The sequence below is a fragment of the Labrus bergylta genome, chromosome 9, assembly GCF_963930695.1.
Source record: "Labrus bergylta chromosome 9, fLabBer1.1, whole genome shotgun sequence".
Taxonomy (NCBI): domain Eukaryota; kingdom Metazoa; phylum Chordata; class Actinopteri; order Labriformes; family Labridae; genus Labrus; species Labrus bergylta.
Window position 1 is genome coordinate 8961863 of NC_089203.1, and position 24534 is coordinate 8986396.

At 41.0% G+C, this 24534-nt stretch overlaps 1 long non-coding RNA gene across 1 annotated transcript in view; it reads right to left on the minus strand.

The window, feature by feature from the left end:
* The window catches only part of LOC114920325 (uncharacterized), a 99892-nt gene extending 75927 nt beyond the window's left edge, over positions 1 to 23965 (minus strand). Inside the window, exons 1-2 of the long non-coding RNA XR_003808651.2 lie at positions 23659 to 23965; positions 22811 to 23583 (exon numbers count right to left, since the gene is read on the minus strand). This is a non-coding gene — a long non-coding RNA (uncharacterized lncRNA). The remainder of the gene's footprint in view (positions 1 to 22810; positions 23584 to 23658) is intronic.
* Between the last annotated feature and the right edge of the window lie 569 nt (positions 23966 to 24534).

Below are 24534 nucleotides of genomic sequence, written 5' to 3' on the forward strand. Positions count from 1 at the left end.
GAGTCCTTTCACTCCTGTACAGAATGTGGAATAAGAGACAAATATGAAAATTGCCCTGCTGGCTCATCAATCAAAGTTTCCATCCATTTGGTTTATCAGCTTTCTGCATTGTCACTATCCATCTCTGTTAGAGATGAGAGTTTTAATGTTGCTTCTGCATAACATTACACTCTGCTAACTGTCAATCAGCTGACAGCTTCAGATAAAAGGTGGTTGACATTCATTAGTTTTAAGATGCATGTACCCATCTCAGAGTGGAGTCTAGTAGGGAGCAGAGGCTTGTCAAGAGGGGTGTCCAGAGGTGGCATGGGCCCCCTCCTTGAAATCTGATTGGCCACCACAGTTGCCACCCCAAAAGTCCTACACTGTAATTGGCTATTTGCCCTGTCAGAGGCAGGACGTGAACTGACTATTAGGGCTTTTATGCAAAATGTAGTAGTAGTAGTAGTAGTAGTAGTTTTTCATAAATAGCGATGTAACACATTTTCTTTTGTTTGTACTTTAAATTGAAAATAAATACTTTACAGATACATTTTATAAGACCAGTGCATATGGAAAGTAATGCATGCTGTCCTTCTGAACTAGTTGGCAATGTGTCGGTACCAAAACGTTGAAAATTAATGATCTTCTGCATGTTTGTCTGTGCAGGAGTTTGTATGCAATTTTTTAAAGAACTTTAAAGAAGAATGGTGTCTTTGGACATACATCTCCTTATTGAGTCATAATAGAATAAGGCTATATATATATATATATATATATATATATATATATATATATACGTTGACATTATATTAAGTAGTTATCAATTATTTACCCTTTATAATTCAATTTTTATTTTTGTTTGTGTTTGTGCACACATGACACTACTGGCCTTCCCTGCAGAAGTCGGTGCCCCAGTTGTGCCACCCCAGTCAAAAAAAGTCTAGACACACCCCTGGTAAGGAGAAAGAAGTAGAATATTCTGAGATAGGTGCAGGGAGCAATATTGAGAGTGAGGGGACACATAGTTGAAGACTGAATAGAATAAAAATAGTCGAAAAGTACAGACCATTTGCACTGCAGCAGACAGAAGGAAAAAGATGATTGTTCTTCGAACCTCAAATCTGTTAATTGAGAACAACAGAGAGTAAGATTTAGCAGATTCATGTTTTGTGCTGTCTCATGGATTATTATGAATGATCCGTCGTTTAAACTTTTAAAAATGATGTGTGTATTTGAGAGTCTTCTTTATTTTTTAATTAAAATCGAAGCTGATGCCAGGATGTTGCATAATTTTTCAAGGAAACAGGCTTTTAAAGATTTGTACAGTCTTGGCTGGATAAGACATTTCAGAATAGAAAGATTTAATACATTTCTGACTCTCATAATATCACATTCTTTCTAAAGATTCCCACACTGTTCTTTTTGTATCATCATACCAGCAGAAAAAAACTAGAGAATGAATGTGCAGAGCAGGATGCTGCCCCTCAGAGCGATTAATAGTTGCTCCCGCCTGCCTTGTTTTTGTTTGTCTGCCACATGTTGTTCAATGGTTTTATCGTGTCCTGTCTTGTAGTATTAAGCCACAGAGAAAACAAGTCTCCGATTGTTCTGTGGGTTTAATCCCCCTAAGACATGTAGCCTACCACAGATCCACGCAGTGCCTCAATGCTCCCGCACACATGGATGAACCCCTGATTGTCCTTTAACTTTCAGATGGATCAAACCTAATCTGAGCATGGAGGCAGTGAAGGGGAAAGAGCGGGGGAAGTTGTATCGCTGTCGAGAAAGTTTAGAGCCAAATAACAAGTGTTTCTGCAGAACAGAAACGCTGCTGCTTAATGACTCTGATGAACATTAAATGTAGCCTAATTAGCTTCTACGGTGTGACAGCACTAATTACTCGAGATTGTTTGATGAAGGATAAACAGCATACACTGCAAGAAGGACTCCCTTCCTGGTCCTATCTTGAGGAGCCTCTTATTGTAAAGGCTACAGACTCGCGGATTGTGTGGAAGACCGAGGCATAGCCTACCTCTGACTTGTCACAGTGTTGGCTTGGAGTCCATACTTTTACTTCTTCATCATAAGTGTCATCAGAACAAATCTTCTCCAAAGCAGGAGAGAAAGTGGTCTTTCTAAATGCCAATCTGCCCTACAGACATAAGTGATATGGTTAAAGAGGTCACATGTGGCGCGCCAGTGGCCTAGTGGTTAGTGCGCACGCTCCATGTACAGAGGTTGCAGTCCTCAGGGGCGGCGGCCTGGGTTTGAATCCGGCCTGTTGCTTCTTTCGCGCAATGCATTTGCCACTCTCTCTCTCTCTCTCTCTCTGCCTGATTTCTGACTCTATCCACTCTCCCGTCTCTCAAATAAAGGCACTAAAAGCCCAAAAATAAACCCTGAAAAAAGAGGTCCCATGCAGCCTTCTGGAGAAATGTTGCAGTGTTTCTTTGGGAATAAATACAACCTAAAATTTTCTAACAACGTTGCTGATGCTCAAATGACTTACTTTTTGTTTTATAGCACATTGAATTCCAATTGTATTTCTGACAGAATGGGTTTATGATTTAAATACGCCCCCTTAATACATAATGTTTTGATATTTTTTATGACAAACATAATTTGAATCATTTATAAACACCCAACAGGAACCACCAAAGAGATCTGTTATTGCTGAGCTGTGGCAAATAATCTGGCTCGCAGAAAGACCCGTAAATCTCACCATGCAGGCGGACTGAGTAAGTCACAAGGTAAGAGTGTTAACATAATGGAACATTTAGCAGCTGAAGAGCCGGATATTTTTCTCACAGGTTGATGGAGAGCAAAAAACAGAGCTAACAGCAGAATGCACGCTTGACTTCATAAAATACAACTTCAAATGAATGCTAATAGCGCTAATGCTCAAAGCCTCAGCTCTGCCTTATCAACATTAAATGTTCTACCTCACATCAGTCCATCTTCCCACATCTTTCTTTTCTTACTAAACACACACACACACACCAAACTCAACCTTGGATAGTTAGCAGAAGGTGTTTTCCCCTGACGGCCTTGTTCTCTCAGCAGCGTCGCGGTGACCCACACACCCAGAGCTAACGTCAGAGATCCTGTGTGTTTCCTGTGGCGAGAGCCGAGTGAAGCGATCATTACCTGGAGCTCCTCAAAGCGTTAAGTCTGAAACACACAAACACACACTACGGCACTACACACCTTCAGTGACAAAAACTGGCTTCTTCTAATGAAAGCAGGAGACGACAGTGCTCGCTGAGCTGCATGTTCTGTGTTGTATTCAAAGGTACAAATACCTTCAACTCATCAAATCTGAATTGATTCCATTGAAATTCATATGTGTGTGTCAGGCTTAAAGATACATCAAAGTAATAGTTACACACACACACACACACACACACACACACTGCAGCAGCACATTCAGTATCTAACACACCTCTCTTATACAGATGATGTACTTGTGCTATAAGTGCACTTCTCACTCTCACTCTGCTTGCCTGCAGCGAGACCTCTCACAGGTTAGCTGTGCTGCTGCCTCTACTGTTCACGGTGCATTGCAAATCTATTTCACCCACCAACATCCACCCTTAGGCTCTGAAGCTCCCAATTTATTAAACACTTGCATGTTTTACATGTTTTCATCTCTTTTGGAGCTTCTTTCCAACAGAAACTGAACTATCAGCTTGACACATAGCATCTGCAAATCTTAAAGTTTAGATTTGGAAAGTGTGCACATGTATTCATCTACAGGCCTCTGCAGAACAAGCATCGGGAATATTTAGAGAAGGAAATTCAATTTTGAAACATCAGTACTCTTACTCTTGCTTTCAAATCCAGGCCTGTCACTGAGGTTGAGTCGAGCCTGCAGACTTACAGATAAAAAACACAGTAATAAAATCAAGGAAATGTAAATGTTGAATACTGTAAAGGTTGTGTTTCATCTATTTTCTGTGTCTAAAGGGGAAATGCAAATCTATGACAGTAACTTTAACTTTATAAATATTCAGGGGAGCTGGCGGTGAAATTTTCACGGGAAATGATCAATGAAGTAATTCTATTACATTAATCATATTCAGTTTTTAGGAACAATTTCAAACGCTAAGTTAATTGAACACTCAGTCTATGTACACAATGCAAAGGCATTGTCTTCAAAGGAAATGTAAAAGATTTGTGTGAGCAAAGAAGTAAAAAAAAGTCTCCAAGTGCTGGTTCAGAGATGAAGGAGCTCGGCGCAAAAAGCAGTCTCACAAAACAAGTTAACACACACCCTTTCTGACCTCTGACCTCAAGTTACCAACACAGAATGTTTCTTACCACAATGTGTGATTGTTTTTACTGAGAATCATCCCGTCTTTGTTGTTTTATTTTTGCTATTTTTTGTTTTGTTTGTATCTTGACATCATTGTAAATGAGGGAAACCCCAATGATTTTGATAAGTTAAAAGAATGAAATGACTCTAATCCGAGGTGGAAGTAAATTGTGTTATTATTATCTAACTGTGACTCTTATGAACTTAAACTTAATATATGTTTCTCTCTCTTGGAATAAACCAAGTACTCAGAGCCGATGACCAGCATCTAAGTAAAATGGAATGGTAAATAGACTTGAGGTTGTTTACCGCTTTTCTAGTCTTCTGACTCAAAGCGCTAAACAAACCGCAGGTCACACCTACACATTCACACACCGATGGCAGAGGCCGCTTTGTAAAGTGACCATCAAAAAAAACCTAATCCAATTCATACACATTCAAACAAAGAAGCTGGAGCAACTTGCGGTTAGGTGTCTTGCCCAAGGACACATCGGACATCGACTCCAGGTTGTTGAGAGAAGACCAACTCTACCAGTGAGCTAAACAATCTAAGCAAGTAGAACATGGAACATCATATAGTCTAACCTGCATTCAGAGTACCATCCTGCAGCAGAGCCGTAATGAAGCTCCTCTGTCATCACTTCTTTGTACATTCATATTGATTCCCTAACATCGTTATATTGGTGTCCACGTTTGTGAATTCCATATGGCATTGCAGAAGCCGGGTGTGTAGAGAAACAGTGGAAGCTTCACACACAAACTCAGACATGCATACACACACAGCCCTGTTCTCCCCCTCTGCCTCTGCCAATCCCATCCCGCTAATCCCATCTCGCCCTTGTAACGCCACTGTTGTACCACAGCGGTACGGAGTTGGGATCACTGACACCACATTATGCCTCCGTTACATTCATAATAAAGGACAGACGTCACAGGGACGTAGATATCGTTCTGTAGTCTGAATAAGGCTAAAGCCTCTAGTTGAAAGTTTTCAGAAACACCGCTGGGACAGAACATTGGCCATTTTTACTTCCTCCTCTCCATACACAGGGACACACACTCTTTCAATCACACACACACACACACTTCCCGTGCACTAGCCAACTATGGCTTTGGGACAGAAGACTAAGCATCCATGCTGCTCCTCACTTGCCTGATTTGCAACTGCAATAGGACCAGAGCACTGCCCAGCCAATAAATCAGCCCTTTAAATCTAATGGAGATATTATTGCCTTCAGCACAAAATGTATTTCCAATCTCACCTTGTTTTGCACTCAGCAAAACAGACCTTTACTTTGGTTTATGCTGGGACTCTATGGAGACCATTCATTTCCCTGGTGCTCTACTTAAAATATATACGATGCAGTATTAAAATGTATATTTTACATTGCTCCCATTACTAGCCACAGAGACGATATCTTACAGCAGTATACTAAATGAGAAACCTACTTTACATAAAGTGAAACTGGTCTGTTTGGAGCCCTCTGGAGTGTGCTGATGGTTATGAAACATACTGAAAGTAATACTGATAACTGTCTATGGCCTGCAAATGCAGACAACACCATCAGTCACAGCAATTGCTTTTAATATGTACAGTAGTTACTGGCACAGCCTCATTTGCTAAGCCGTTAGCAGGCAGCTAACTGCACAGAAAAAGAAACAGCAAAGAAAGCTTAAATATTGGAGACGCTTCTGAAAAATGGAGAGAGGTCAGAAGGTTTCAAGACTAATGCAGAGCTGGCTAAACACTGAAGCTTCAGCGTCCAAGACATGGCAACTAGCGCGCAAAATGACTCTGGGGAGGAGGGGGGCGGGGGGGGGGGGGGGGGGGGACAGCTCTCTCCAATGTTTTGAATTTGGACTGCAGTAACTATTTTAAACACTAAGTGTCAGAGTTACTGTATATATTGCTCCTTTAAATAGAACAATATTTTTTTTTTTCAATTGTGCCTAGCTTTGAAAAAAAAAACATTATTTCAGCTTCAAACTTTATAACTTCTTGAACTTGTATTTACATCATGATGCTGAAGTGTGAAATCCAAACAACATAATCCTGACATTGAATATAGAGCAATCCAGAGTGAGTTTTCTAAAGCCTGCGGACGTGTAAATAGTCGCAGCACAAAACTTTAACCTGTCTGTGGTACTCAGCTCATCGGCCTGCGCAAAATAAAATACTCCTCCCCTCGTTTACTGAGAGCGGTCTGCCTCAAAAGAAAGTGAATCCTTCTCAGGTCCACTATAATTATCAACAATCATCCTACAAGCTGCTGCAAGCTGTGTCACATCTGAGATAGAGCTGTGTGTTTACCATTATCATTCTCTATACTAAAGTGTTTTTAAAGTGTTTTTCTCTCTCACACACACACACACACACACACACACACACACACACACACACACACACACACACACACACACACACACACACACACACACACACACAGATGGCTTCCCTGTCTGTAATCCTGTGCCTCGTGTCAGATGACTGATGCTCTCCATCTCTTCTTTCTTTGTCTTTGTCAATATTTGACGCGCCTCAGATCCCTGTTTGGTGTTTCAACAAAAGAGATTTTCCTGTCAACAATGAGAAAAGAACTAGACGGTTTACAAATGTAGAGCCAAAATGCTTTTTGGAGCGTCAGTGACTTGTATCACTGAAAGAGCAGCCGCTTGTGGAGGAGTGTGCCAAGTGTCTGGCTGGCTGCTTTGTTTGTGTGTTTGTAGTTTATATCAGAAAGGCCTATCAGTGGCAGCCATATTTGATGCAGGGAAAAAAATTAAGAAATGGAGTATATTTCACAGTCCTCATAACCATTTGCATGCCACCTTCAATGTCGAGGTAACAAAGATAAAGAGCGTGGAGCGGCTGCGGCTCAGTTGGTAGAGTCATCACCTCTCAACCGGAAGGTCAAGGGTTTGATCCCCAGCTGAGCAACATGTCTGATGTGTACTTGGGCAAGACATACTATTCCCTCTGCTTCAGTGGCAGTGTATGAATGGATTAGTGTTGTACTTACTCTCTGATTTACGTCGCTTTGGATAAAAGCGTCTGCTAAATGAATTGTGTGATTTATTCTTTTTTTTTAACACCACCATAAAATTCTGATCAACATGTATTTCATGGATCAGCCAACAGGCTAAATAATGGTCAACAATGTACAACACTATCCATCCATTATCTATACCTCTTTTTCCGTTCGGGGTTGCGGGGAGGCTGGAGCTGATTTCAGCTGTCATTGGGCGAGAGGCGTGGTACACCCTGAACTGTTCACCAGTGAGTCATAGGGCTGACATAAAGAGACAGACATTCACATTCACACCTACATGGAATTTAGAGTCACCGATTAACCTAACGAGCATGTCTTTGAAAGGTGGGTGGAAGCCAGAGTACCAAGAAAACATGCAGAGGGAGAACATGCAATCGAAGAGCGCTAAGCACTGCACCGTGCAGCCTGTGCAATACTATTTTTAACTAATTTGAAGTAGTTCAGAATGCATGACAAAGTCAAATTAACAATTTTCAGAACAGCAATGCAAAAGAGATGAAGATAGTAATAACAAATATGCGACAGCAAGATCATACATATCAGTCACTATAATGAATCAAATGAAAATAAAGCAAAAAACCGGCATGCAACCTGCTTTAAAGTTTATCTAGTGTCTTCCCATTATACAAACTCTTGCAGAGTGGCCTTCAACTTCAGGTCCACTTGCTTGTTATTCATGGTAATCCTGTCACTCATGTTTATCCAGCACAGAAACTGAAGGAGGGCTCAGTGCTGGAAGAGGACACACAGGCAGCGTCTGGAGAATCCTCATGATTGTGTTTATATTTAGACAGCTGTGATGGTCGGTTCGTCCCAGAGCTCATTACTTTGCAAAGAGTTTAAACCATGGACATAAGTCTGGCTGCTGCTATAACATTAATAAAGCAGCTCTTGCATTATCAGACTGCGTGTTTGTGCTGATTTCAGCAGCTTTACTTTGTATTTCCAAAAGCCTGAAAAATATTACATTGTTTGTCATCTGCTCCTTTCTAGGCTACTTATTTGCCACCTGCATTAGCACACAAAGAAGTCTAAATCTAACATTGCAATAGTCACGATTATGCACCAGTAATGTTTTCACCTATAGATGACCTATGTTGACCTATAGACACTGAGGTAAAGGGCAATTACATGCCATCAAGAGTGATCTTGGATTTCTTTATTTTCCTCGAGGGGCAGCTCCTTTTACAGTAAGCTGTACCACACAAAACCATCACACAAACAATAGAAATAATATAAAAGACTGGGGATATGAAGATTTAAAGGCACAGTATGTCAATTCCACTACCAGGGAGCTCTCAATCAATACTGCAAAAACAATAGATGATGTTGAGGCTGGGGGGAATCATGGGAGTTCTCTCTTCTAATCAAGTCTAATCACTGATAACAACACAATTATCCACTCTGATCCTGTATTTGATCTATAAACCCCTCTATTTCAGCCCTGCTCAGAACAGGCTGTTTCTGTGTCTGTAGCTTTAAATGCAAATGAGCTGTGTCTGACTACGCCCCTCTCTGGGAGAGCTTGGGTGGCTCGGGCTTTCTTGCTCCATGCCCTATTATTTAAGGTGAGAAGGCAGACTCAGAGGGCAGAACAAACACCTAGCTGTGGGAGTGTCACCCACCTGGGGGAGGGGTTACTGCCCTTTGTGATGTCATGAAGTAAAAATCTCCAAACAGCCTGTTTGAGCACACATTTTCTGAGAAGTGAAGCAGGGAAAAGACGGAGAGGATGTTTCATTCTTTGCAGCCTTATTTACCTTGTGTTTGCTTGCCTGGTTTTGACCTTTGACTTTTGGATTTTGTGGATTTAGCCATGTTGGATTTTACTGCCCTCACTGACTGCCTTCTTATGTATGTCCTACAAATATTCAAGAAAATAGCTTTTTCTGACAACCTGCTTTTTGTGTCCTGGACTTTCTTCTGCAACTGAGTCTGGTTTTCAATTGTTCCAGTCAAGTGCATTTTGCGTAATATGTGACCTTTAAAAACAATATTTGGTAGAGGAATACAAAAAAGAAATCATATGTTGTCACATGATTAATTCTAAGAAAGAAATAATTAAAAAATGATCAAATTTACCCACAGTGTGTACTGCATTACAGTTCCATTGGTTATAACAGTACATAATATGATAGACACTTGTTCTACATTAAAGTGAGATGAGCAGCAGGACCGTTAATATCTGTTGATTTGGAGTGGAGTTCTCAGGATGGGGTTGATTTCTAGAGGCAGGAAGAGCTGCTTTCATCCAGTCCAATTCTCTGCCTTGCTTTATTTGAAATCTCTAATTCAACATAACCTTTTCCTTTAGTCCCTTTTGTTCAGAAAAAGATACCACCCCTGTCTTTTGATGTATTTTACGCATGACATGTTGTTTGAAATAAATCTCTTGGACTCCATGTAATTAGTGTCATACAGCAGGGAGATCACATAACTATGAGCACAAAGTGTTCTTTTTTAAGGCAAGGTGCAGGATAATAAAAGTCAAAGTAACAGTACTCTTAGTCAGAGCGATATTTTAATAAAGGTTAGATCAAGACTGATCCTTTTTTTTTTTTAATAGATTTCTAACAAGGTTATAAAACGTGGGGCTAAATCGGTGCAGAATCCTGGCTGAAAGATGAATATGTAGACAGATTTATCCTCTGTGATTATTACCACCTGAATGAGGTCTTTGAAGCAAATCTGCCAGTTATCTTGTATAAGTAGCTCACCGTCAAATATGCTGATATCCATATTAGTGATAAGGGCTTATTAGAGAAAGAGCTTACAGGGCAAAGCATTCTGGGAGATAGAGGAAGGAAAAAAAGGCAAAGAAGAAAGAGTGAAGGAGATAAGAATTCAGGAGAGGATGCACATTTTCTCAACATCCAAATTAAGAGGTTTCTGAATGCGTGTGGATGCAAAGTGTGTGTTGCTGAATGGCATCATTTCAAAGACTAAATCAGCTATCACTGCCATTATCCAGCTGTTTACCTGCCTGTCTAAACCTGTCAGAGGACTCCTCATCCTTGTCTGCTGGGGGAAAGGCGGGGGGGGGGTCCCTAAACTGTTCTGGGGACCTCCTGGTGAATTGGTTGTGTGACAGTGTGACAAGAGTCGAGGGCAGGATCATTACCGAGCGAGTGACTCAGTGACTCCCCAGCGAGATGCTATGACTCACCTTTCAGTCTCTGTGGGATTCCAAAGATGGAGTTTAGATTTCAGCGTTAATGAAAGGTTATTCCTTTTTATTTCCCACGAGAACTGAGCCGTGAGTGACAAAACACCAACATACGACTGCAATGAATAATGAATAATGAATAACCATGAATAACCATGAACATTAGCAAAACATTAGGACAGCGGAGATAAAAAATGGTGCTGCTCAAAAAGTTGCTCTTCATTTAGAAAATGTTTTGTTTCACTTTTTGTGGTGGAAAAATGATCTTTTCATAAACTAAATAAATATCAGGCAGTCATACTGATCACATTTGAATGCTAATAAAAACCACCTGTGTATCTGTTCCGTGGCTTTTTAGAGCTAGAGGAAACAAATAGTTAGAAAACTGACACAATTGTTACTGAGGGGAAAAAAAACATCCTAGGGAGAAAAAGCTCCTAATTGTGTTTCCAGACGTGCACATGAAAGTTGAAAATGTCCCAGATCTTTATCTCAATCTGAAGGATTTTTTTACAGTGACTTAACATGGACTCTTCCCTTCTGAAAAGACTCCAACAGCCTCCTAGTTAATGATGATGATACATGAACGCAGCAGGTAATATTCAGGAAATCCAACGCCTGACAGAGAGAGGGCTTGTTGACGTCTGTATCAAGCGACTGGTGCTGCGTGTAGTGAAGCTGCTTCATACAGTTTTCTGCTCGCCAGTATGTTCTCTTCCACTGTTAGTTGGTGCTGTGGATGTGTACTGTTATCATTGATATTTAAAGGCAAAAGCTCTGTTTAAGGGCGTGCACGCTCATGCAGCGAGCGGGCAGTTGGTTTTCAGCGTCCTTTGTTCTTTGTTTTGAAAGTTTTTGAGCGTTTTAAAGTGTGTGTTTTTTATGCTCGTTTAAATCTGACATTCATGGAATTGTACCTTTGAACATTCAATCACTGATCGACAACAATGGAGTTGTTAATCATTGCTGTGGTGTTTATCCTGATCAACTTAACTCTCGTCTGCAACTGCGTCTAAACTCATCCTCAGCCAAGGATACAGTGCGCCAGAAACCTCCTGTTGCAATGGAATACACATGATCAAATCAATGGGCCATAATTTAAATGTATTAACTATCAGGGTGATCCCGCCCCCTAAAGCTTCTTCTTTGCACGGAGCATTAAAGGTTTAGCCTGGGCAGTAGCAATGGAAGACAGCTGCAGGAAGAGTTCGTCCTCCTTCTTCAACTCCTCATGCAAACACCCAAAGATGTCGTATAATTGTAAGTAAGCAGGCGGACAACTCACACACATAGCCATGTTCAATCAGGTAGCCTACTTGTGTGCTCCAGTATTTTCTTTGGCTCCTGTAAGTACAACGCTTTCAAGCACTGCAACGCCACGACTGCAGCCACCTACGCCGTACCTACGCAGAAGCCATTTTCTGAGGAGGTGCATACCAAGCCTAGAGTGAACCTTTGCAGACCGCAAGTCCTGTGATTAGTCTACAATAACATCAAAATAAAATCATAAGACTGAAATACTCGCCTTAGGTTAATGGAGAAAATTACATTTCCCCTCCAGCACAAACCTCTGCACATCAGGCTTGACAGATGTCAGGCTTATGTGCTAGCATATTTTAAAGTCCGGCCCCCACAGTGTCTGTCAAGAAAAAAGCTGGCCCTTGTACAAATGTAGTCGATGATCCCTGCTGTAGACGTTCACTTTATTTATGTGATATTCAATTTCTTCAATCCAGCATTGTTGAAGTGGTATTCACTTTTTGAATGACACAATTGAAACATCGAAAAGTTTTTCTTCACAAAGCTGACACAAGCATTTCCACTATTCGACTATTGTGAGTATTTAGAGGAGCTGAACACAGGCCAGTGTAAAAAAAAAAAAAAAAAACACATTCTGGTGTTATGAGTCTGCTTCATGGTGCAGGACAGGACGATGAAATAAAAATCATTTGAGTGTAAAAGTCATAACAAACACTTTATGACCCAACAAAAACAGGTCATGATCTGTATTCACACACACACACCTCAGCCATTACAACCTGTGCCAGTAAGACGGTATGCGAGTTAACGAGGCCACTGGGTTTACTGCCTTGAGCGTACAGACTTCTGAAAACACACACACACACACACACACACACACACACACACACACACACACACACGCACACACACACACACACACACACACACACACACACACACACACAGCTGGGTGTGTAATGTGCCAGATGCTGTTGGCTGAACACTCGGAGCACTGAATGGAAAAGGAGCCTCTTCAGCTCAGTGGCATTAGTGTAATTGATGGCAGCCGTCCTGTCCAAAACTATATTTGAACACAGGGTTTCCTGATGTCGGTGCAGGCCTAGAGAGACACTGCAGTGTCTGTGCAGAATGGGACTAATCGTTATTAATGAGTCAAACCACAAAGAGTTTATCAACAATTGATGTCATGTCTGTGGTGTATTGAAATAATGTTACAGGGTATCAGGATAAGAAAGTCCTCATATTTGAAATGTGGAAAGTGGTCTGATGTGACAATAATATTTCCCTCAAATGATTTTATGAAATAATGAAAAAGTCCTTCCAGCATCTATTGCAGGTATCCTCTGAAGGGTGGCGGCAGGGCTGGCCCCAGCTGTCACTGGGTGAGAAATGGGAAAACACCCATTGACGGGTCGTCAGTCATTCACAGGGCTAACATCAAGAGACAGGCAACCATTCACAACAGGGGCAAATATAAAGCAATTAATTTAAGGGCTCTAAATGGGAGACTGCAGGTGGAGCTGGGATAGAGGAAATGAGAGCTGAGAAAAAAGGAGAGGAGCACAAAAGAGGAGGGGACGGAGGAGGAAGGCAGTGGGGCTGTCACATGCTGTAAGGACACAGAGGGAGAGAGAGAGAGAGAGAGAGAGAGAGAGTGGAGATGATGGATGGACAGGTGGTAAACAACAGTCTAGGTCATAATGACACGATGCAGCTGCAGACACACACAGCCATACAAGCACAATGGAGAACCACCCACACACACACACACACACACACACACACACACACACACACACACACACACACACACACACACACACACACACACACACACACACACACACACACACACACACACACACACACACACACACACACACACACACACACACACACACACACACACACACACTTCCGACTGAAATTTAGTACCTGAAATGTTTTGAATATGCTGTAGCACTTCATAATTTATGTGATGTGAACTTGGTATTTAGTGCTTTTTATTTTTATTTTTTGGTAAGACAAGTTATTTGAAGTCAAGAGATGTGTAAGACACACTTTAAATATCTGTTTTTTCATCCAAAAAGTTGGCTCGATTTGTACAGGGGTGCAACCGATATGCCAAAATAAATTGCAGACACACGCGCCGTCACCATCACTTGGTGCACCCCACCTCACCATGGGAAAATTCATCCCCATTCATTAATAATACATTTTATTTAAGGGGGCCTTTCAAAACACTCAAGGTCACCTTACATAGCAGAGTTAAAATCGACAAAGTAACAATACATCGATAAAATAAACATTAAAGAGAAACATTTACAGGATGTAGAGGATTCATGAGACCGGATGGAGAATGATCAGACTGAGTATGCCAGTTTAAAAAGATGTGTTTTGAGATGAGAATTAAAGATGGTGAGAGAGTCAATATTACAGATGTGTGGCAGGAGGGAGTTCCAGGGGGGGGGCAGAATCTTGAAAAGAGCAAATAAACTGCTGCATTATGTTTTCTGTTCTCTCTTTCTGTTATGTTCTTCTCCACTCTTTTGTTGAAATGTATTCTGTTAAATTACACATAGCACTGATATAAAATATTCTCATTATAGCGTCGTATCGAGGACTCCTTATCATTCTTTTTACATCATGTCACACACCACCAGATCAGGAGGATTTCAGACATTCTCTAGAAAACGTTCAGAAGTGCATGTGTAACAATGGCTCAGGATAGAAGGTGAGCACCTGCATGTCTGTATTTTTTCAGTAAACCAGCAAAAAAAGTTTTTTAATTGACAAAAATTCTGGACGTCCATTTGATTGATTTAAATGCTAACTACTTAAGAGTGATGGTGATGCATGATGATGCATCAAGTAGAGAGGAGCGCCCTGAGCATGAGATGCTTCAAAGTGCTGAAGTGTACCTGATTAAATGATCCTTTCATCATTGCAGTGCAGTGGGGACAGTCATAGTTAGAGAGACACATGACAACATGAACAGTGAAAACACTGAGATGCTGGTGAATGAATCAACCAGCTATCACTTGACTTTCTGCTTCAAATTGGTCATTTGATAAAATCTCCAATTTGAAGAAAGTCCAATTTATTCAAAAACTGAGTTGGACTCACGGCAGATATTCATCCCAGAACCACTGTGTTAGATATATCAATATTCTTTGCTTCTCTAATGGTTCTTCCTTCCCACCTCAAAGAAAAAGATTCCTTTAATATATTCAAAATAGAAAAATACAAATCTTTGGTGTACCTTGGCTGAACATTTAACACTTCAAAGCAACCACATTTATTTATCTTGTTTAGTTCTTAGACTCACAGACTAGTGAAACCTCTACTTCTGACTCCACTTCTTCACTCACAAACCTCTGATCAAGGAAGTAGCAAAAACCTTTGGCTATAAACACGACACATGTTAATAAGAGGAGCACCCATACATCAAATCCCAATATATAAATATATAATTAATTTATTTTAATATATAATGTAAATGTACTTCCTCAGAGTACCTGCTGAATCTGAGCAGGCATTCACATTCATTGTTGGAGGAACTCCTTTCATTCTCTCTGTAGTCGTTTTTCACATTTACACTCTTTAAAATATCTAGATCCTTTCAGGAGAAGTGCTCCGGATATTCTCCTGACCTGGCTGTTCACATTATGTTCCTCACAGCGGGAGTCTATCCCTGGCAGACAGGGGGGAGGGGGCCTGAGGTAAGAAGTGACATAAAAAAAGAAAACGATGCATAAGTAGCAGACAAAGCATGAGTCCTCTATATACGACGCTATAATGAGAATATTTGCCTTCATATCAATGCAATGTGTAGTTCAACAGAATAACACTATTAACAAAAGAGCGGAGAACAACATATTGATGAAGAGAAAACATAATGCAGCTGGTATAAACATCACTCCCCCCCTCCCACTGGCTCAAGTTGAATTCTCCTGATAGTATCCTGCTGCGTTCTCACGTCAGCTCACTCGGACTTGCTGTGGAAAAACACAAGGGGTCTGACGGGTGAAACTCCAGGTGAAGTCTGAGTGAAACATTTGTCTGTTTGTGTTCACACATACAGATCCTCCAGCAAATACCAGGAGTTTTTTAGTAGTTTTTTTGTGAAAGCCCTGTATGTTTGACATTCTCTAATTCATCTCTTGTAAGATTCAGTTTGAACGATGAAAGAGAAAAGCGCCAACTGCAGAAAGTCAAGGGGGGTGAAACTTATACACAAGTTGTTGACACAAGTATCACTGATCTATGCGTCGCTTTTTAAAGAGCTGAATCACCCAGACTACAATAAAACAACATACTTCTCATCTTTTTTCTCTTGTATGCAATTCCTTGTGTATTAAAAAAAAATCATTTCTTCCTCATCTCTCCCTTTTCCTCTCTTTCCTCTCATCCCATGCTTTCTTCGTGTCTTATTTCACAGGCTGCGGTTGCCAAGGTAACTGACATTTATTCATACGGCCATCAATTCAGTGCTCTACTTATTAGTACTTACGTCTGCAAGTGTCCATGCGTTGAGTGCAAAAGTGAATTTTCTCTTTGTGAGTCTCCGCGTGTTTGGTAATCTTTGTCAACTTTTCTCAGTCATGGTTTTTTTTATATACATTTGCATATAGCCTTTAACACAGGTATTGCAAGCGTTTGTGTGTGTGTTTGTATCTGTGTGTGTTAGTGTGTGTGTTTGTGTGTGCCAGGGGAAAATAAAGTGGAAGAAGAACAGAGGAGGACACAGAGTCATACACAACACAAATCCACACGCTCGTGCACAAGAGTCACTCTACTTCACTGCAGGATGTACATATAAGAAATACACACACATGCCAACAGAGTGAAGTCCCTCCTTACAACACACACATCCACACACACACACTCACACCTGACTTCATTATCTTCGACCTGCCATCAGGAAGTCAGCAGCAGCAACCATGGTAACGAGTAGAGAGAGAGAGAGAGGGAGAGTGTAGAGATTCACAGCCACTTCACACCGACGCATCATTAATGTCCTTTAACTCGCCCCTCCGTGACACTTTCTACCTCTCCGTCTGTTTTCTCCCTTCGCTCCGTGTCTCTCCCCTTTTTCGCCCCCCTCTTTCTCCCCCTTTCTCCTCCTCACCCATCTGTCTCCCTCTCTCTCTCTCTCTCTCTCTCTCCCTCAGTAAGGTTTCTCTAAGGCGCTTTGCTGATGACTCACAAAACCTGGTTACTTTCCAATTTGTGCAATTGTGCTTGTGTGTTGTGAGTTAAGTTTGTGTATGCAAAGCCATATCTTGCTGGCTCATTGCAACACATCCCAGTGTGCAGCTGCAGTCATTGTGAGGGGTTAACAGCTGACATTGACACATCTTTAACTCTGTGCGGGAATATTCCAGTGCGACTCCTTCACTGCAGGGCAACGGTAGCAGAAATGAGCAGCATCATCTTATCATTAGGAATGAATGATCTCCCATTCAGCACGGGAAGTGGAATCTGGGATTCACATGTTTTATGCACCAGTCTACATTTGTGCTGAACTTTTGAACTTCTCTGATTAAATAAATCCATTTTTTTGACCTCCTTAAAAGTTTCTATGTTCTAGTATCTAATTAACTGTTGAGCCAGAACGGGGAATAGAGGAAAGGAAAGTGAGGAAATATTGTTAATACATTGGAAAGTATATAATGAATTAGTGATGTCACTTGCCAAGACTAAGAAGAAATCATGGGTCAGGAATCTGCCGTTTTTTTAAGTTTCTAACCCGTAAACACACGCTAAGTTGATGTTTTGTTAACTGCACCACTTTGAGGGTTTGCCAAAAGAATACAAACAGAATGTCTCTCTTAAATGATAGAGTTTATGGGAGAGGGAGATGAGAGAGAAAGCGGGACTGAGGTGATAAATGGTGTTACAGTGCCATCTGCTGGTCATGAGCAGTACAGCAGGGTGCACTTTCTGTCACAATGCCATTTAACTGTTGGAAGAAACAGGCAGTGGAACAAGAATGCAACATGAGACAGGAGGTGTAGTTACATAAATTATAAAGTGTATCAAAGAAGAAGAAAAAAACTCCCCAGCAGTATGAAGCTCTCTTGGTACAAAATATACCGTTTACTACTCCCTTTGTACCTGTTCTCTCTAGTTTTATTGTTGAAGAACATAAACAACAACCAACAGCACCTGTTCAATTAATGGAAACAGGAAACACCTGAAAAAGCACTCTCCAGCAGAATCAGTCCTGGTTTGTTTTCATGTTTTAAAGGATGTGTAAGATATCTACTGAAATAAATCGTAAAATGATTTTATTATCAGACATTAAGGAAACATGCTATGTTGAAGGGCTGGCTGAAGCTTTAGTGTTTAACCAGCTCTGCATCGGTCTGTAAACCTTTCTGCATTAAAACTTCTCTCGATTTTTCAAAAGCATCTCCAACATTGATCCTAGTTTGAGCACGTTTCTGCTCGTGGAGCTTATTAGAAACATGCAGAGGCTTTTTATGTCTGGTAGAATCAGTTCTCTCTGAACCAGTTCTCTTGCTCTCTTCCATCGCTGCAACACCTGTTGGTTTGCTGTTTGCCTGGCTAACCAAAAACGGCCATGTGCGTGGGCCTTAAAACCGCCTACCTTCTCTGATCAAAATAAAAACAGAGCATTCAGGACCAGAATATAAACTTAGAAGGAGAACTACTGGCTGCTGCATTGTTGTCAGAGAAACCAGCACTTCAACATAGCATGTTTCCTTAATGTCTGATCATATAGTGAGGTCATTTTATCATTAATCCTGTAGATATTACACATATTCTACCTTTAACAGTTTTTCACTTCCTGCTGATGGCTCACTGAATGTGCCTGTGTTGCTTTTCAATTTCAGTTTCATACTATACAGCCAGACAAACTCTGCTCTACCAGCTCTTACTAAAATGTGTTTCTGCTGGAATTCAAACATTTTTTCTATAATACAGTGTCATATCAGGAGGAAGCACTGTACCTGTTTTTTTGTAGAATCCTTTCTGGGAAAACAGGTAAGAGGAGTCCAGTCTACAGCCTGCTTCCTGCAGGTGATGCATAAAACCAAGTTCCAAGATATTTATCACCTGCAGGTGAATCAAATAGGCTTGCGGGCAAATTCAAACCAACAGGGAGCAGACTAAAGAGATAACTTCCCTCCTCTCCCGGCTACAAATGCTGAAACATTTGAAACATAATATAAACCTCTCTCCTGCATGCATGTCCATATACTGTACATCTGTAGCTCTTTATTTTCAAAACTTTCACTTTGGATTTTGACTGATCTCCTGTAAACACAGTGTCGGGGAAAAAATGCATTCAAAAAATATCTCTGTTGTGCCTGCATATTTATTGAAAACTCCTCCACTGCACACCCATCTGAATCTGAACCATGACAAGTCTCAGAGTGTGAAGCAGATTAAAGAAATGATTACATTTCTACCTTCTGAGTGACTCATTTGACCTCAAGTCATCCCTCCTAAACTTCTCAAACGTCCTCCTTTTCCTCTTACCCCGCATCTTCTCCTGCTTCCGTCAGTGCCGTCTCTAGCACGCTGTCACCCCAGCAGCTGAGCTTATATATATATATATCTATATATCCAGACATCTGAAGTCAGAAGAGAGCTCACCTTAACCTATTCCTGTGAGAACGATGGATGGAAATGTAAGCGCTAAGAGAGGAAACAAGTGAAAGACGCAAGAGCAAAGAAGTAGCAGCGAGCATGCAGACACTGTTGTTGTCTCCTCTGAAACTTTGCATTCCCCCTGCAGGGCCCACAACGGAGTCTCCCTCAAGGATTTTTCTATTCAGTCTTCATACTTGCATTTCTGTGTTCTCAATAATAAATAAAACACATATTCTTACTTTATGTTATTCCTGCAGGCTTTGGGAAATCAGCTTTGATTTGTCACAAAAGAATGTTTTATATTTAGACACATGTGGATGCTGAGACTTCTGTTGCTATACAGACAAGACTATTGGTGTCTCAGCACATACTGTATAGTAAAAGGAACAAAGGCATGTTTTTTTTTTTTTTTACTGCAAAGCTTTAAGTCCAGAAAGAAGGTCCTGTGGGGTGTTGCAAAAAGCAAAAAGTTAGTTAACTCTGAGTTTCGGGAAACCCTGAGTGTTCAGTTTCAGACACAGACGATACGTTAACCCTTCAAACTTTAACACTGTAACTCTATCATCCAGGTCTACACTTCCTCCTGCCCTCTACGATCTGCCACGTCTGATCCAAATTTCGCAACAGGGCCCTAAGTCTCTAAAGCCCTGTTTCCACCAAGTGGTCCGGTATGGTTCAGTACAGTTTGGTACGGTTTTGTTCGGTAAACCCTTATCCTGTTTGCGTCTCCACAGCAAACCGTACCCTTGTTTGGTAGGCGGCGTGTAAGCTGGATTGTGATAGCCACGTCAGCTACGCAATAGCGTAACATCACAGCTGTCTTCTCCTCTGTCGCCCCCCGGTGGTGAAAGACCTACAAAACTACATTCGATCTGCAGAGTACCTTTGCACCTTTAAGGAAAAGCGAAAGACCCAGCTCTTTATGAACGCCTTTGCACATAATGATGATAATGAAGTTGACGATATGTAGGATGGTTTTGATGCTGATTACAACTCTCAAGAACAGCTGCCGATGTTTTTCTTTGCCTCTGTTCACTTCCTGTCAGCACCTGTGTGTCCGATCAGACTTGCACTTCCTCAACTCTAGATCCCTGCTTGTGTTGTACTCACTCTCTGATGTGCATCGCTTTGGATAAAAGCGTCTGCTTAGTGAATTGTAGAATTGTAGAAAATGAAAAGGGAGGGTTTCAGATGGCCTCGCAGTTAGGTCGCGTGCCGTGTGTAGAGGATGTAGTCCTCCAAGCGGTTGGCCTGGGCTCAAGTCCGACCTGCGGCTCAGCTCAACCCAAAATTTGTTAAAAAATTGGAGTGAGCGTGAAATACCCAGGTTAAAAATAAAAAACCAGGTAATTGACTCATTGAGATCAAGATCTGTTTCACAAGGGTGACCTGGCCATGAGGGCAGCAGCACACGTCAGAATAAAAATTACATGATTAAGAAACAGTTTAAAAACAATAAGTTCAGAGCAACAACAATTAAAATGTGATAATCAGTTTACAGATTAAGTGCAAGTTGTGATAACAGATTACAATTCAAAAACACAGGTGCTGTCCAATTGTCTGGTATTTTTTTTATATCTCTGCAACAAAGAGGAAGATTGAAACATGAAACCTGTGATATATAATTCAGACCAGCAGTATATGCAGAGAGGGGGAGAGTTGTTATCACAAGGGACTGAGTCAACTCTTTTATAGCAGACTTAAAAACATGTGTTTCTGAAGTGGTTTCTGGAAACACAAAGTCAGATGTCTAAAGAATTCATGATGATGTGTTCATGGAGATGTACAATCTCACGCACAAGATCGTCAAGAAAAGTGACTCAATTCAAGATTCCTGAGTTCATTCAGCATTTCCAAGCAGACCTCTGTGGTGTCTGAATGTATACTCAAACAAGGATCAGCGTTCTAGTGCCACCTCTGATTAAAACACCCCAATGACCTTATAAGTGCTAACGGTAATGTGGCATCCAAAGTTCCTGGTCAGGCCAGGAGACTTCTTAACTATTCTCTTAAAGGCCAGGATACACCAAGGAGACCGTCGGCCGTCGGTGAGCAGTCGTGGCCCATAGTTTTTGTGGTGTGTCCAGCTCCGTCGCTACCCGTTGGCCTCAGTTGGTCTTTTTTTTGGCTGATTCCAAATGTTGACTCGCCGTGAGCTGTCGCCAGCGCAGTTGGGGGTAGGAATCTCTCTGATTGGCTGTTCAGCTAAGCGAAACAGGAGAGCCAGTGCACGAGAAGAAATACGGAAGCACTTCTTCTATTTTTGGTCCACTAATAAAAGACCAAGGGCTGGCAACGCCAGTGCCATTTTCAACTTTTTATCAGACATTATTCTTGATTAGAAGTAACTATATTACGAGTGTTGAGGGACAGCTCAACTCATTGAGTTCTGATTCGCGGTCAGAGCTCTGGTTAAGCACTGAACGATTCGGTGAACGAATCTTTTGTACAAATGTTTTTACTGAACTGATTCTAATGATTCAGTACACTGAAAAGAACTGCTTTTCCCATCACTAGTTTTCCGTTAACACCAGTGGGGGAAGTTCAACATCTGGCTGAGTGGTAATTTAAAAAACAGTATGTAGAAACATAGTGAGTGTGTGTGCATCCAAAATAATTCAGATTTAGAAAACCATGTGCATGCACACCTACACGAAATGCTAAGTTTAGTTTATTTTTTGCACATTGTTGAATGTAAAGTCAGACAGAAAAAAGCAAATAAAAATGAAAAAAAAACACGTGTTGGTGAGGTAGAAACCCAGAGGGCTTATCTCAAAACCTCACCTAAAGAGATAAACATGTTGCCTTAAGAAATCACGACGCAACTGGAAATGTGGGCACATTGATCATGCGTCATTTAACCATCAATGCAATGCACCTCATGGATACTGAAGTGTGTAAATTAGTCAGCTGATTCTTTATGCTAAATAATGGCACAGAGATGGGAAAAGAATAGGAACTTTTCTGACACGCAAGTTGAGGTGAAGTTGAGGCCAGAAAATAAATATACAACAGCAAAAAAGTCTCTCATCTTAAGTAGATTCCTCACCTGAGACATGGTCCAGAGAAAAAGCATGTGTGCAATTGAGTGTGAGAGTGCAGAGAGGAAGCTGCTTCACAATACTCTTATCTGCATTGAGTGTGAAGCTGGGTAAGCATGAAATCCCAACCCAGTGACTAGAATTTATTTTCACTAAAACACTTGCAGGAGACCTCTGTTTATGTTGTCATGTAATACTAACTCATACACAAGGCGGCTACATAAAACAACTTGGTTTTGAAGTCTGACTTTAACAAGGCAGCTCATGTTAAGCACACAGCAGATTCACAACCTGGTTCAATCAGTAGTGCAAGAGTCATCAGCATGTCTGATTGAATGTATGTAGCACCACTGAGAGGATCACTTACTATTTCAAATGAATCAAGGAGGCCCCTGCTTTCCAGTCCGTCCTCTGCTCACCAGTACATCTGATCTGGTCTGGAGAAAATCCTGGATGTTTGGTCTCAGTCTTTCACGTTGTGACTTCATGTGGGGAGATTGTTACAGCATGCATCATCCTGAAGGCTGCATCTGTCACACAAATATTAAAAGAAGGTAAAAAGGATATTTAGTGTATTCCCCACCTGAAGGGCATATTCAAAGAAGAAATGTCACATATGATGCAAAATAAACTTTATAATGGTTTTCTAACACTAATATGTGTCACTAGCCTGTCTACAGATCCCCCAAGTATGAGAAAAGTCCATCCAAAGACGGAGAATCTTATGCCTTCTCCACTTTTCAGAAAATGTGTGCTCAAACAGGCCGTTTGGAGATTTTCCCTTCATGACATCACACAGGGCAGTAACTCCTCCCCCAGGTGGGTGACACTCCCACAGCCAGATGTTTGTTCTGCCCTCTGAGGCTGCCTTCCTACCAGAAACATTAGGGCAGAAAACGGACTCCATGTCTGTGTCCATAGGCAAACAGTGAGAGCACAGACACCACCAGTCCACTCCAGCTTGAGCCGTCCCCGGGCTCCTCGTCCTCACCGCCCACACAATCCCTTTATGCACAAGACACATATATTATTTAGGGATCAAGGTGTCCCTCAGGCAGTTGATCAGTCTTATTTTCAGTCCGGTAAATGACGATCTCCATGTGTCATCTCCACCGCTGGATGAACCTCCAACTATCCATCCTAGGCAGAATAGCAACTATTAAAATGACAATTATTCCAAAAACTGACTACCTATTCACAATGATTCCTACACACCCATCTCGATTCTCGTGCAAGATTTCTCCCAAGGCCCCCTGTCTCTCACCGGCTCTTTGTCCAACATGAAGAACTCCACACTCCGTACACTTCCCTGTCAAAGTCAGTTCAATTAGAATGATTACAGCTTAAAATGCAGTCGGAAAAACATCAGTGATAAAAGTATAAGACAGACGAGGCAGTAAAGATATATTCCAATACAGTTTCATTCATGGATACACTACCACAAAGCATTATCTCTGTCTTAAAATAAATAAAACTTGTAAGTGGTACCAAATACGTTTGGTTTTATTTTATCAATATTTTAGCCCTTGTTTTCTTGCTGTGGATTATATATACACTTGTACGACAGAGGATTAGGGCCGAGTTTAATCTTGTAAATTTACGACTTTATTCTCGTAAATTTATGAGTTTAATCTCTAAATTTTAGATTTTCTTTTTTTTTTTTTTAACGTGGCCCTAATTCTACACTTGTATATCATAAAATGTGTTTTTCATAAAAGACACTGCACCTTCTTAAAGACTGAAAGTGAAAGTCTGCTGTCGTATTTCTTGTGCAGGTCCAGGAGCTGACGCAGGTGGGACACAAGGCACTTGAGATTCTCCACCACTTTGGAATCATAATTATCCTCCTTAAAAAGAACAAAATTAAAACATAAGTTAGGGCCTCATAAGTAGGTGCAGTTACATCGTTATCCCAATGAAAGGATTTGCAACAATCACATCGCTATAGTCAGAACTTATTACAAGAATTTTTTATTTTCCACCACCACCATCTTCCTAACTCCTTGTATTGAAATATTAACAATCATCACACAATCTTTTCCAACAGGCCTTTTAACTTTATGCAACTGTTTCACATTGTGTTTCTATTAG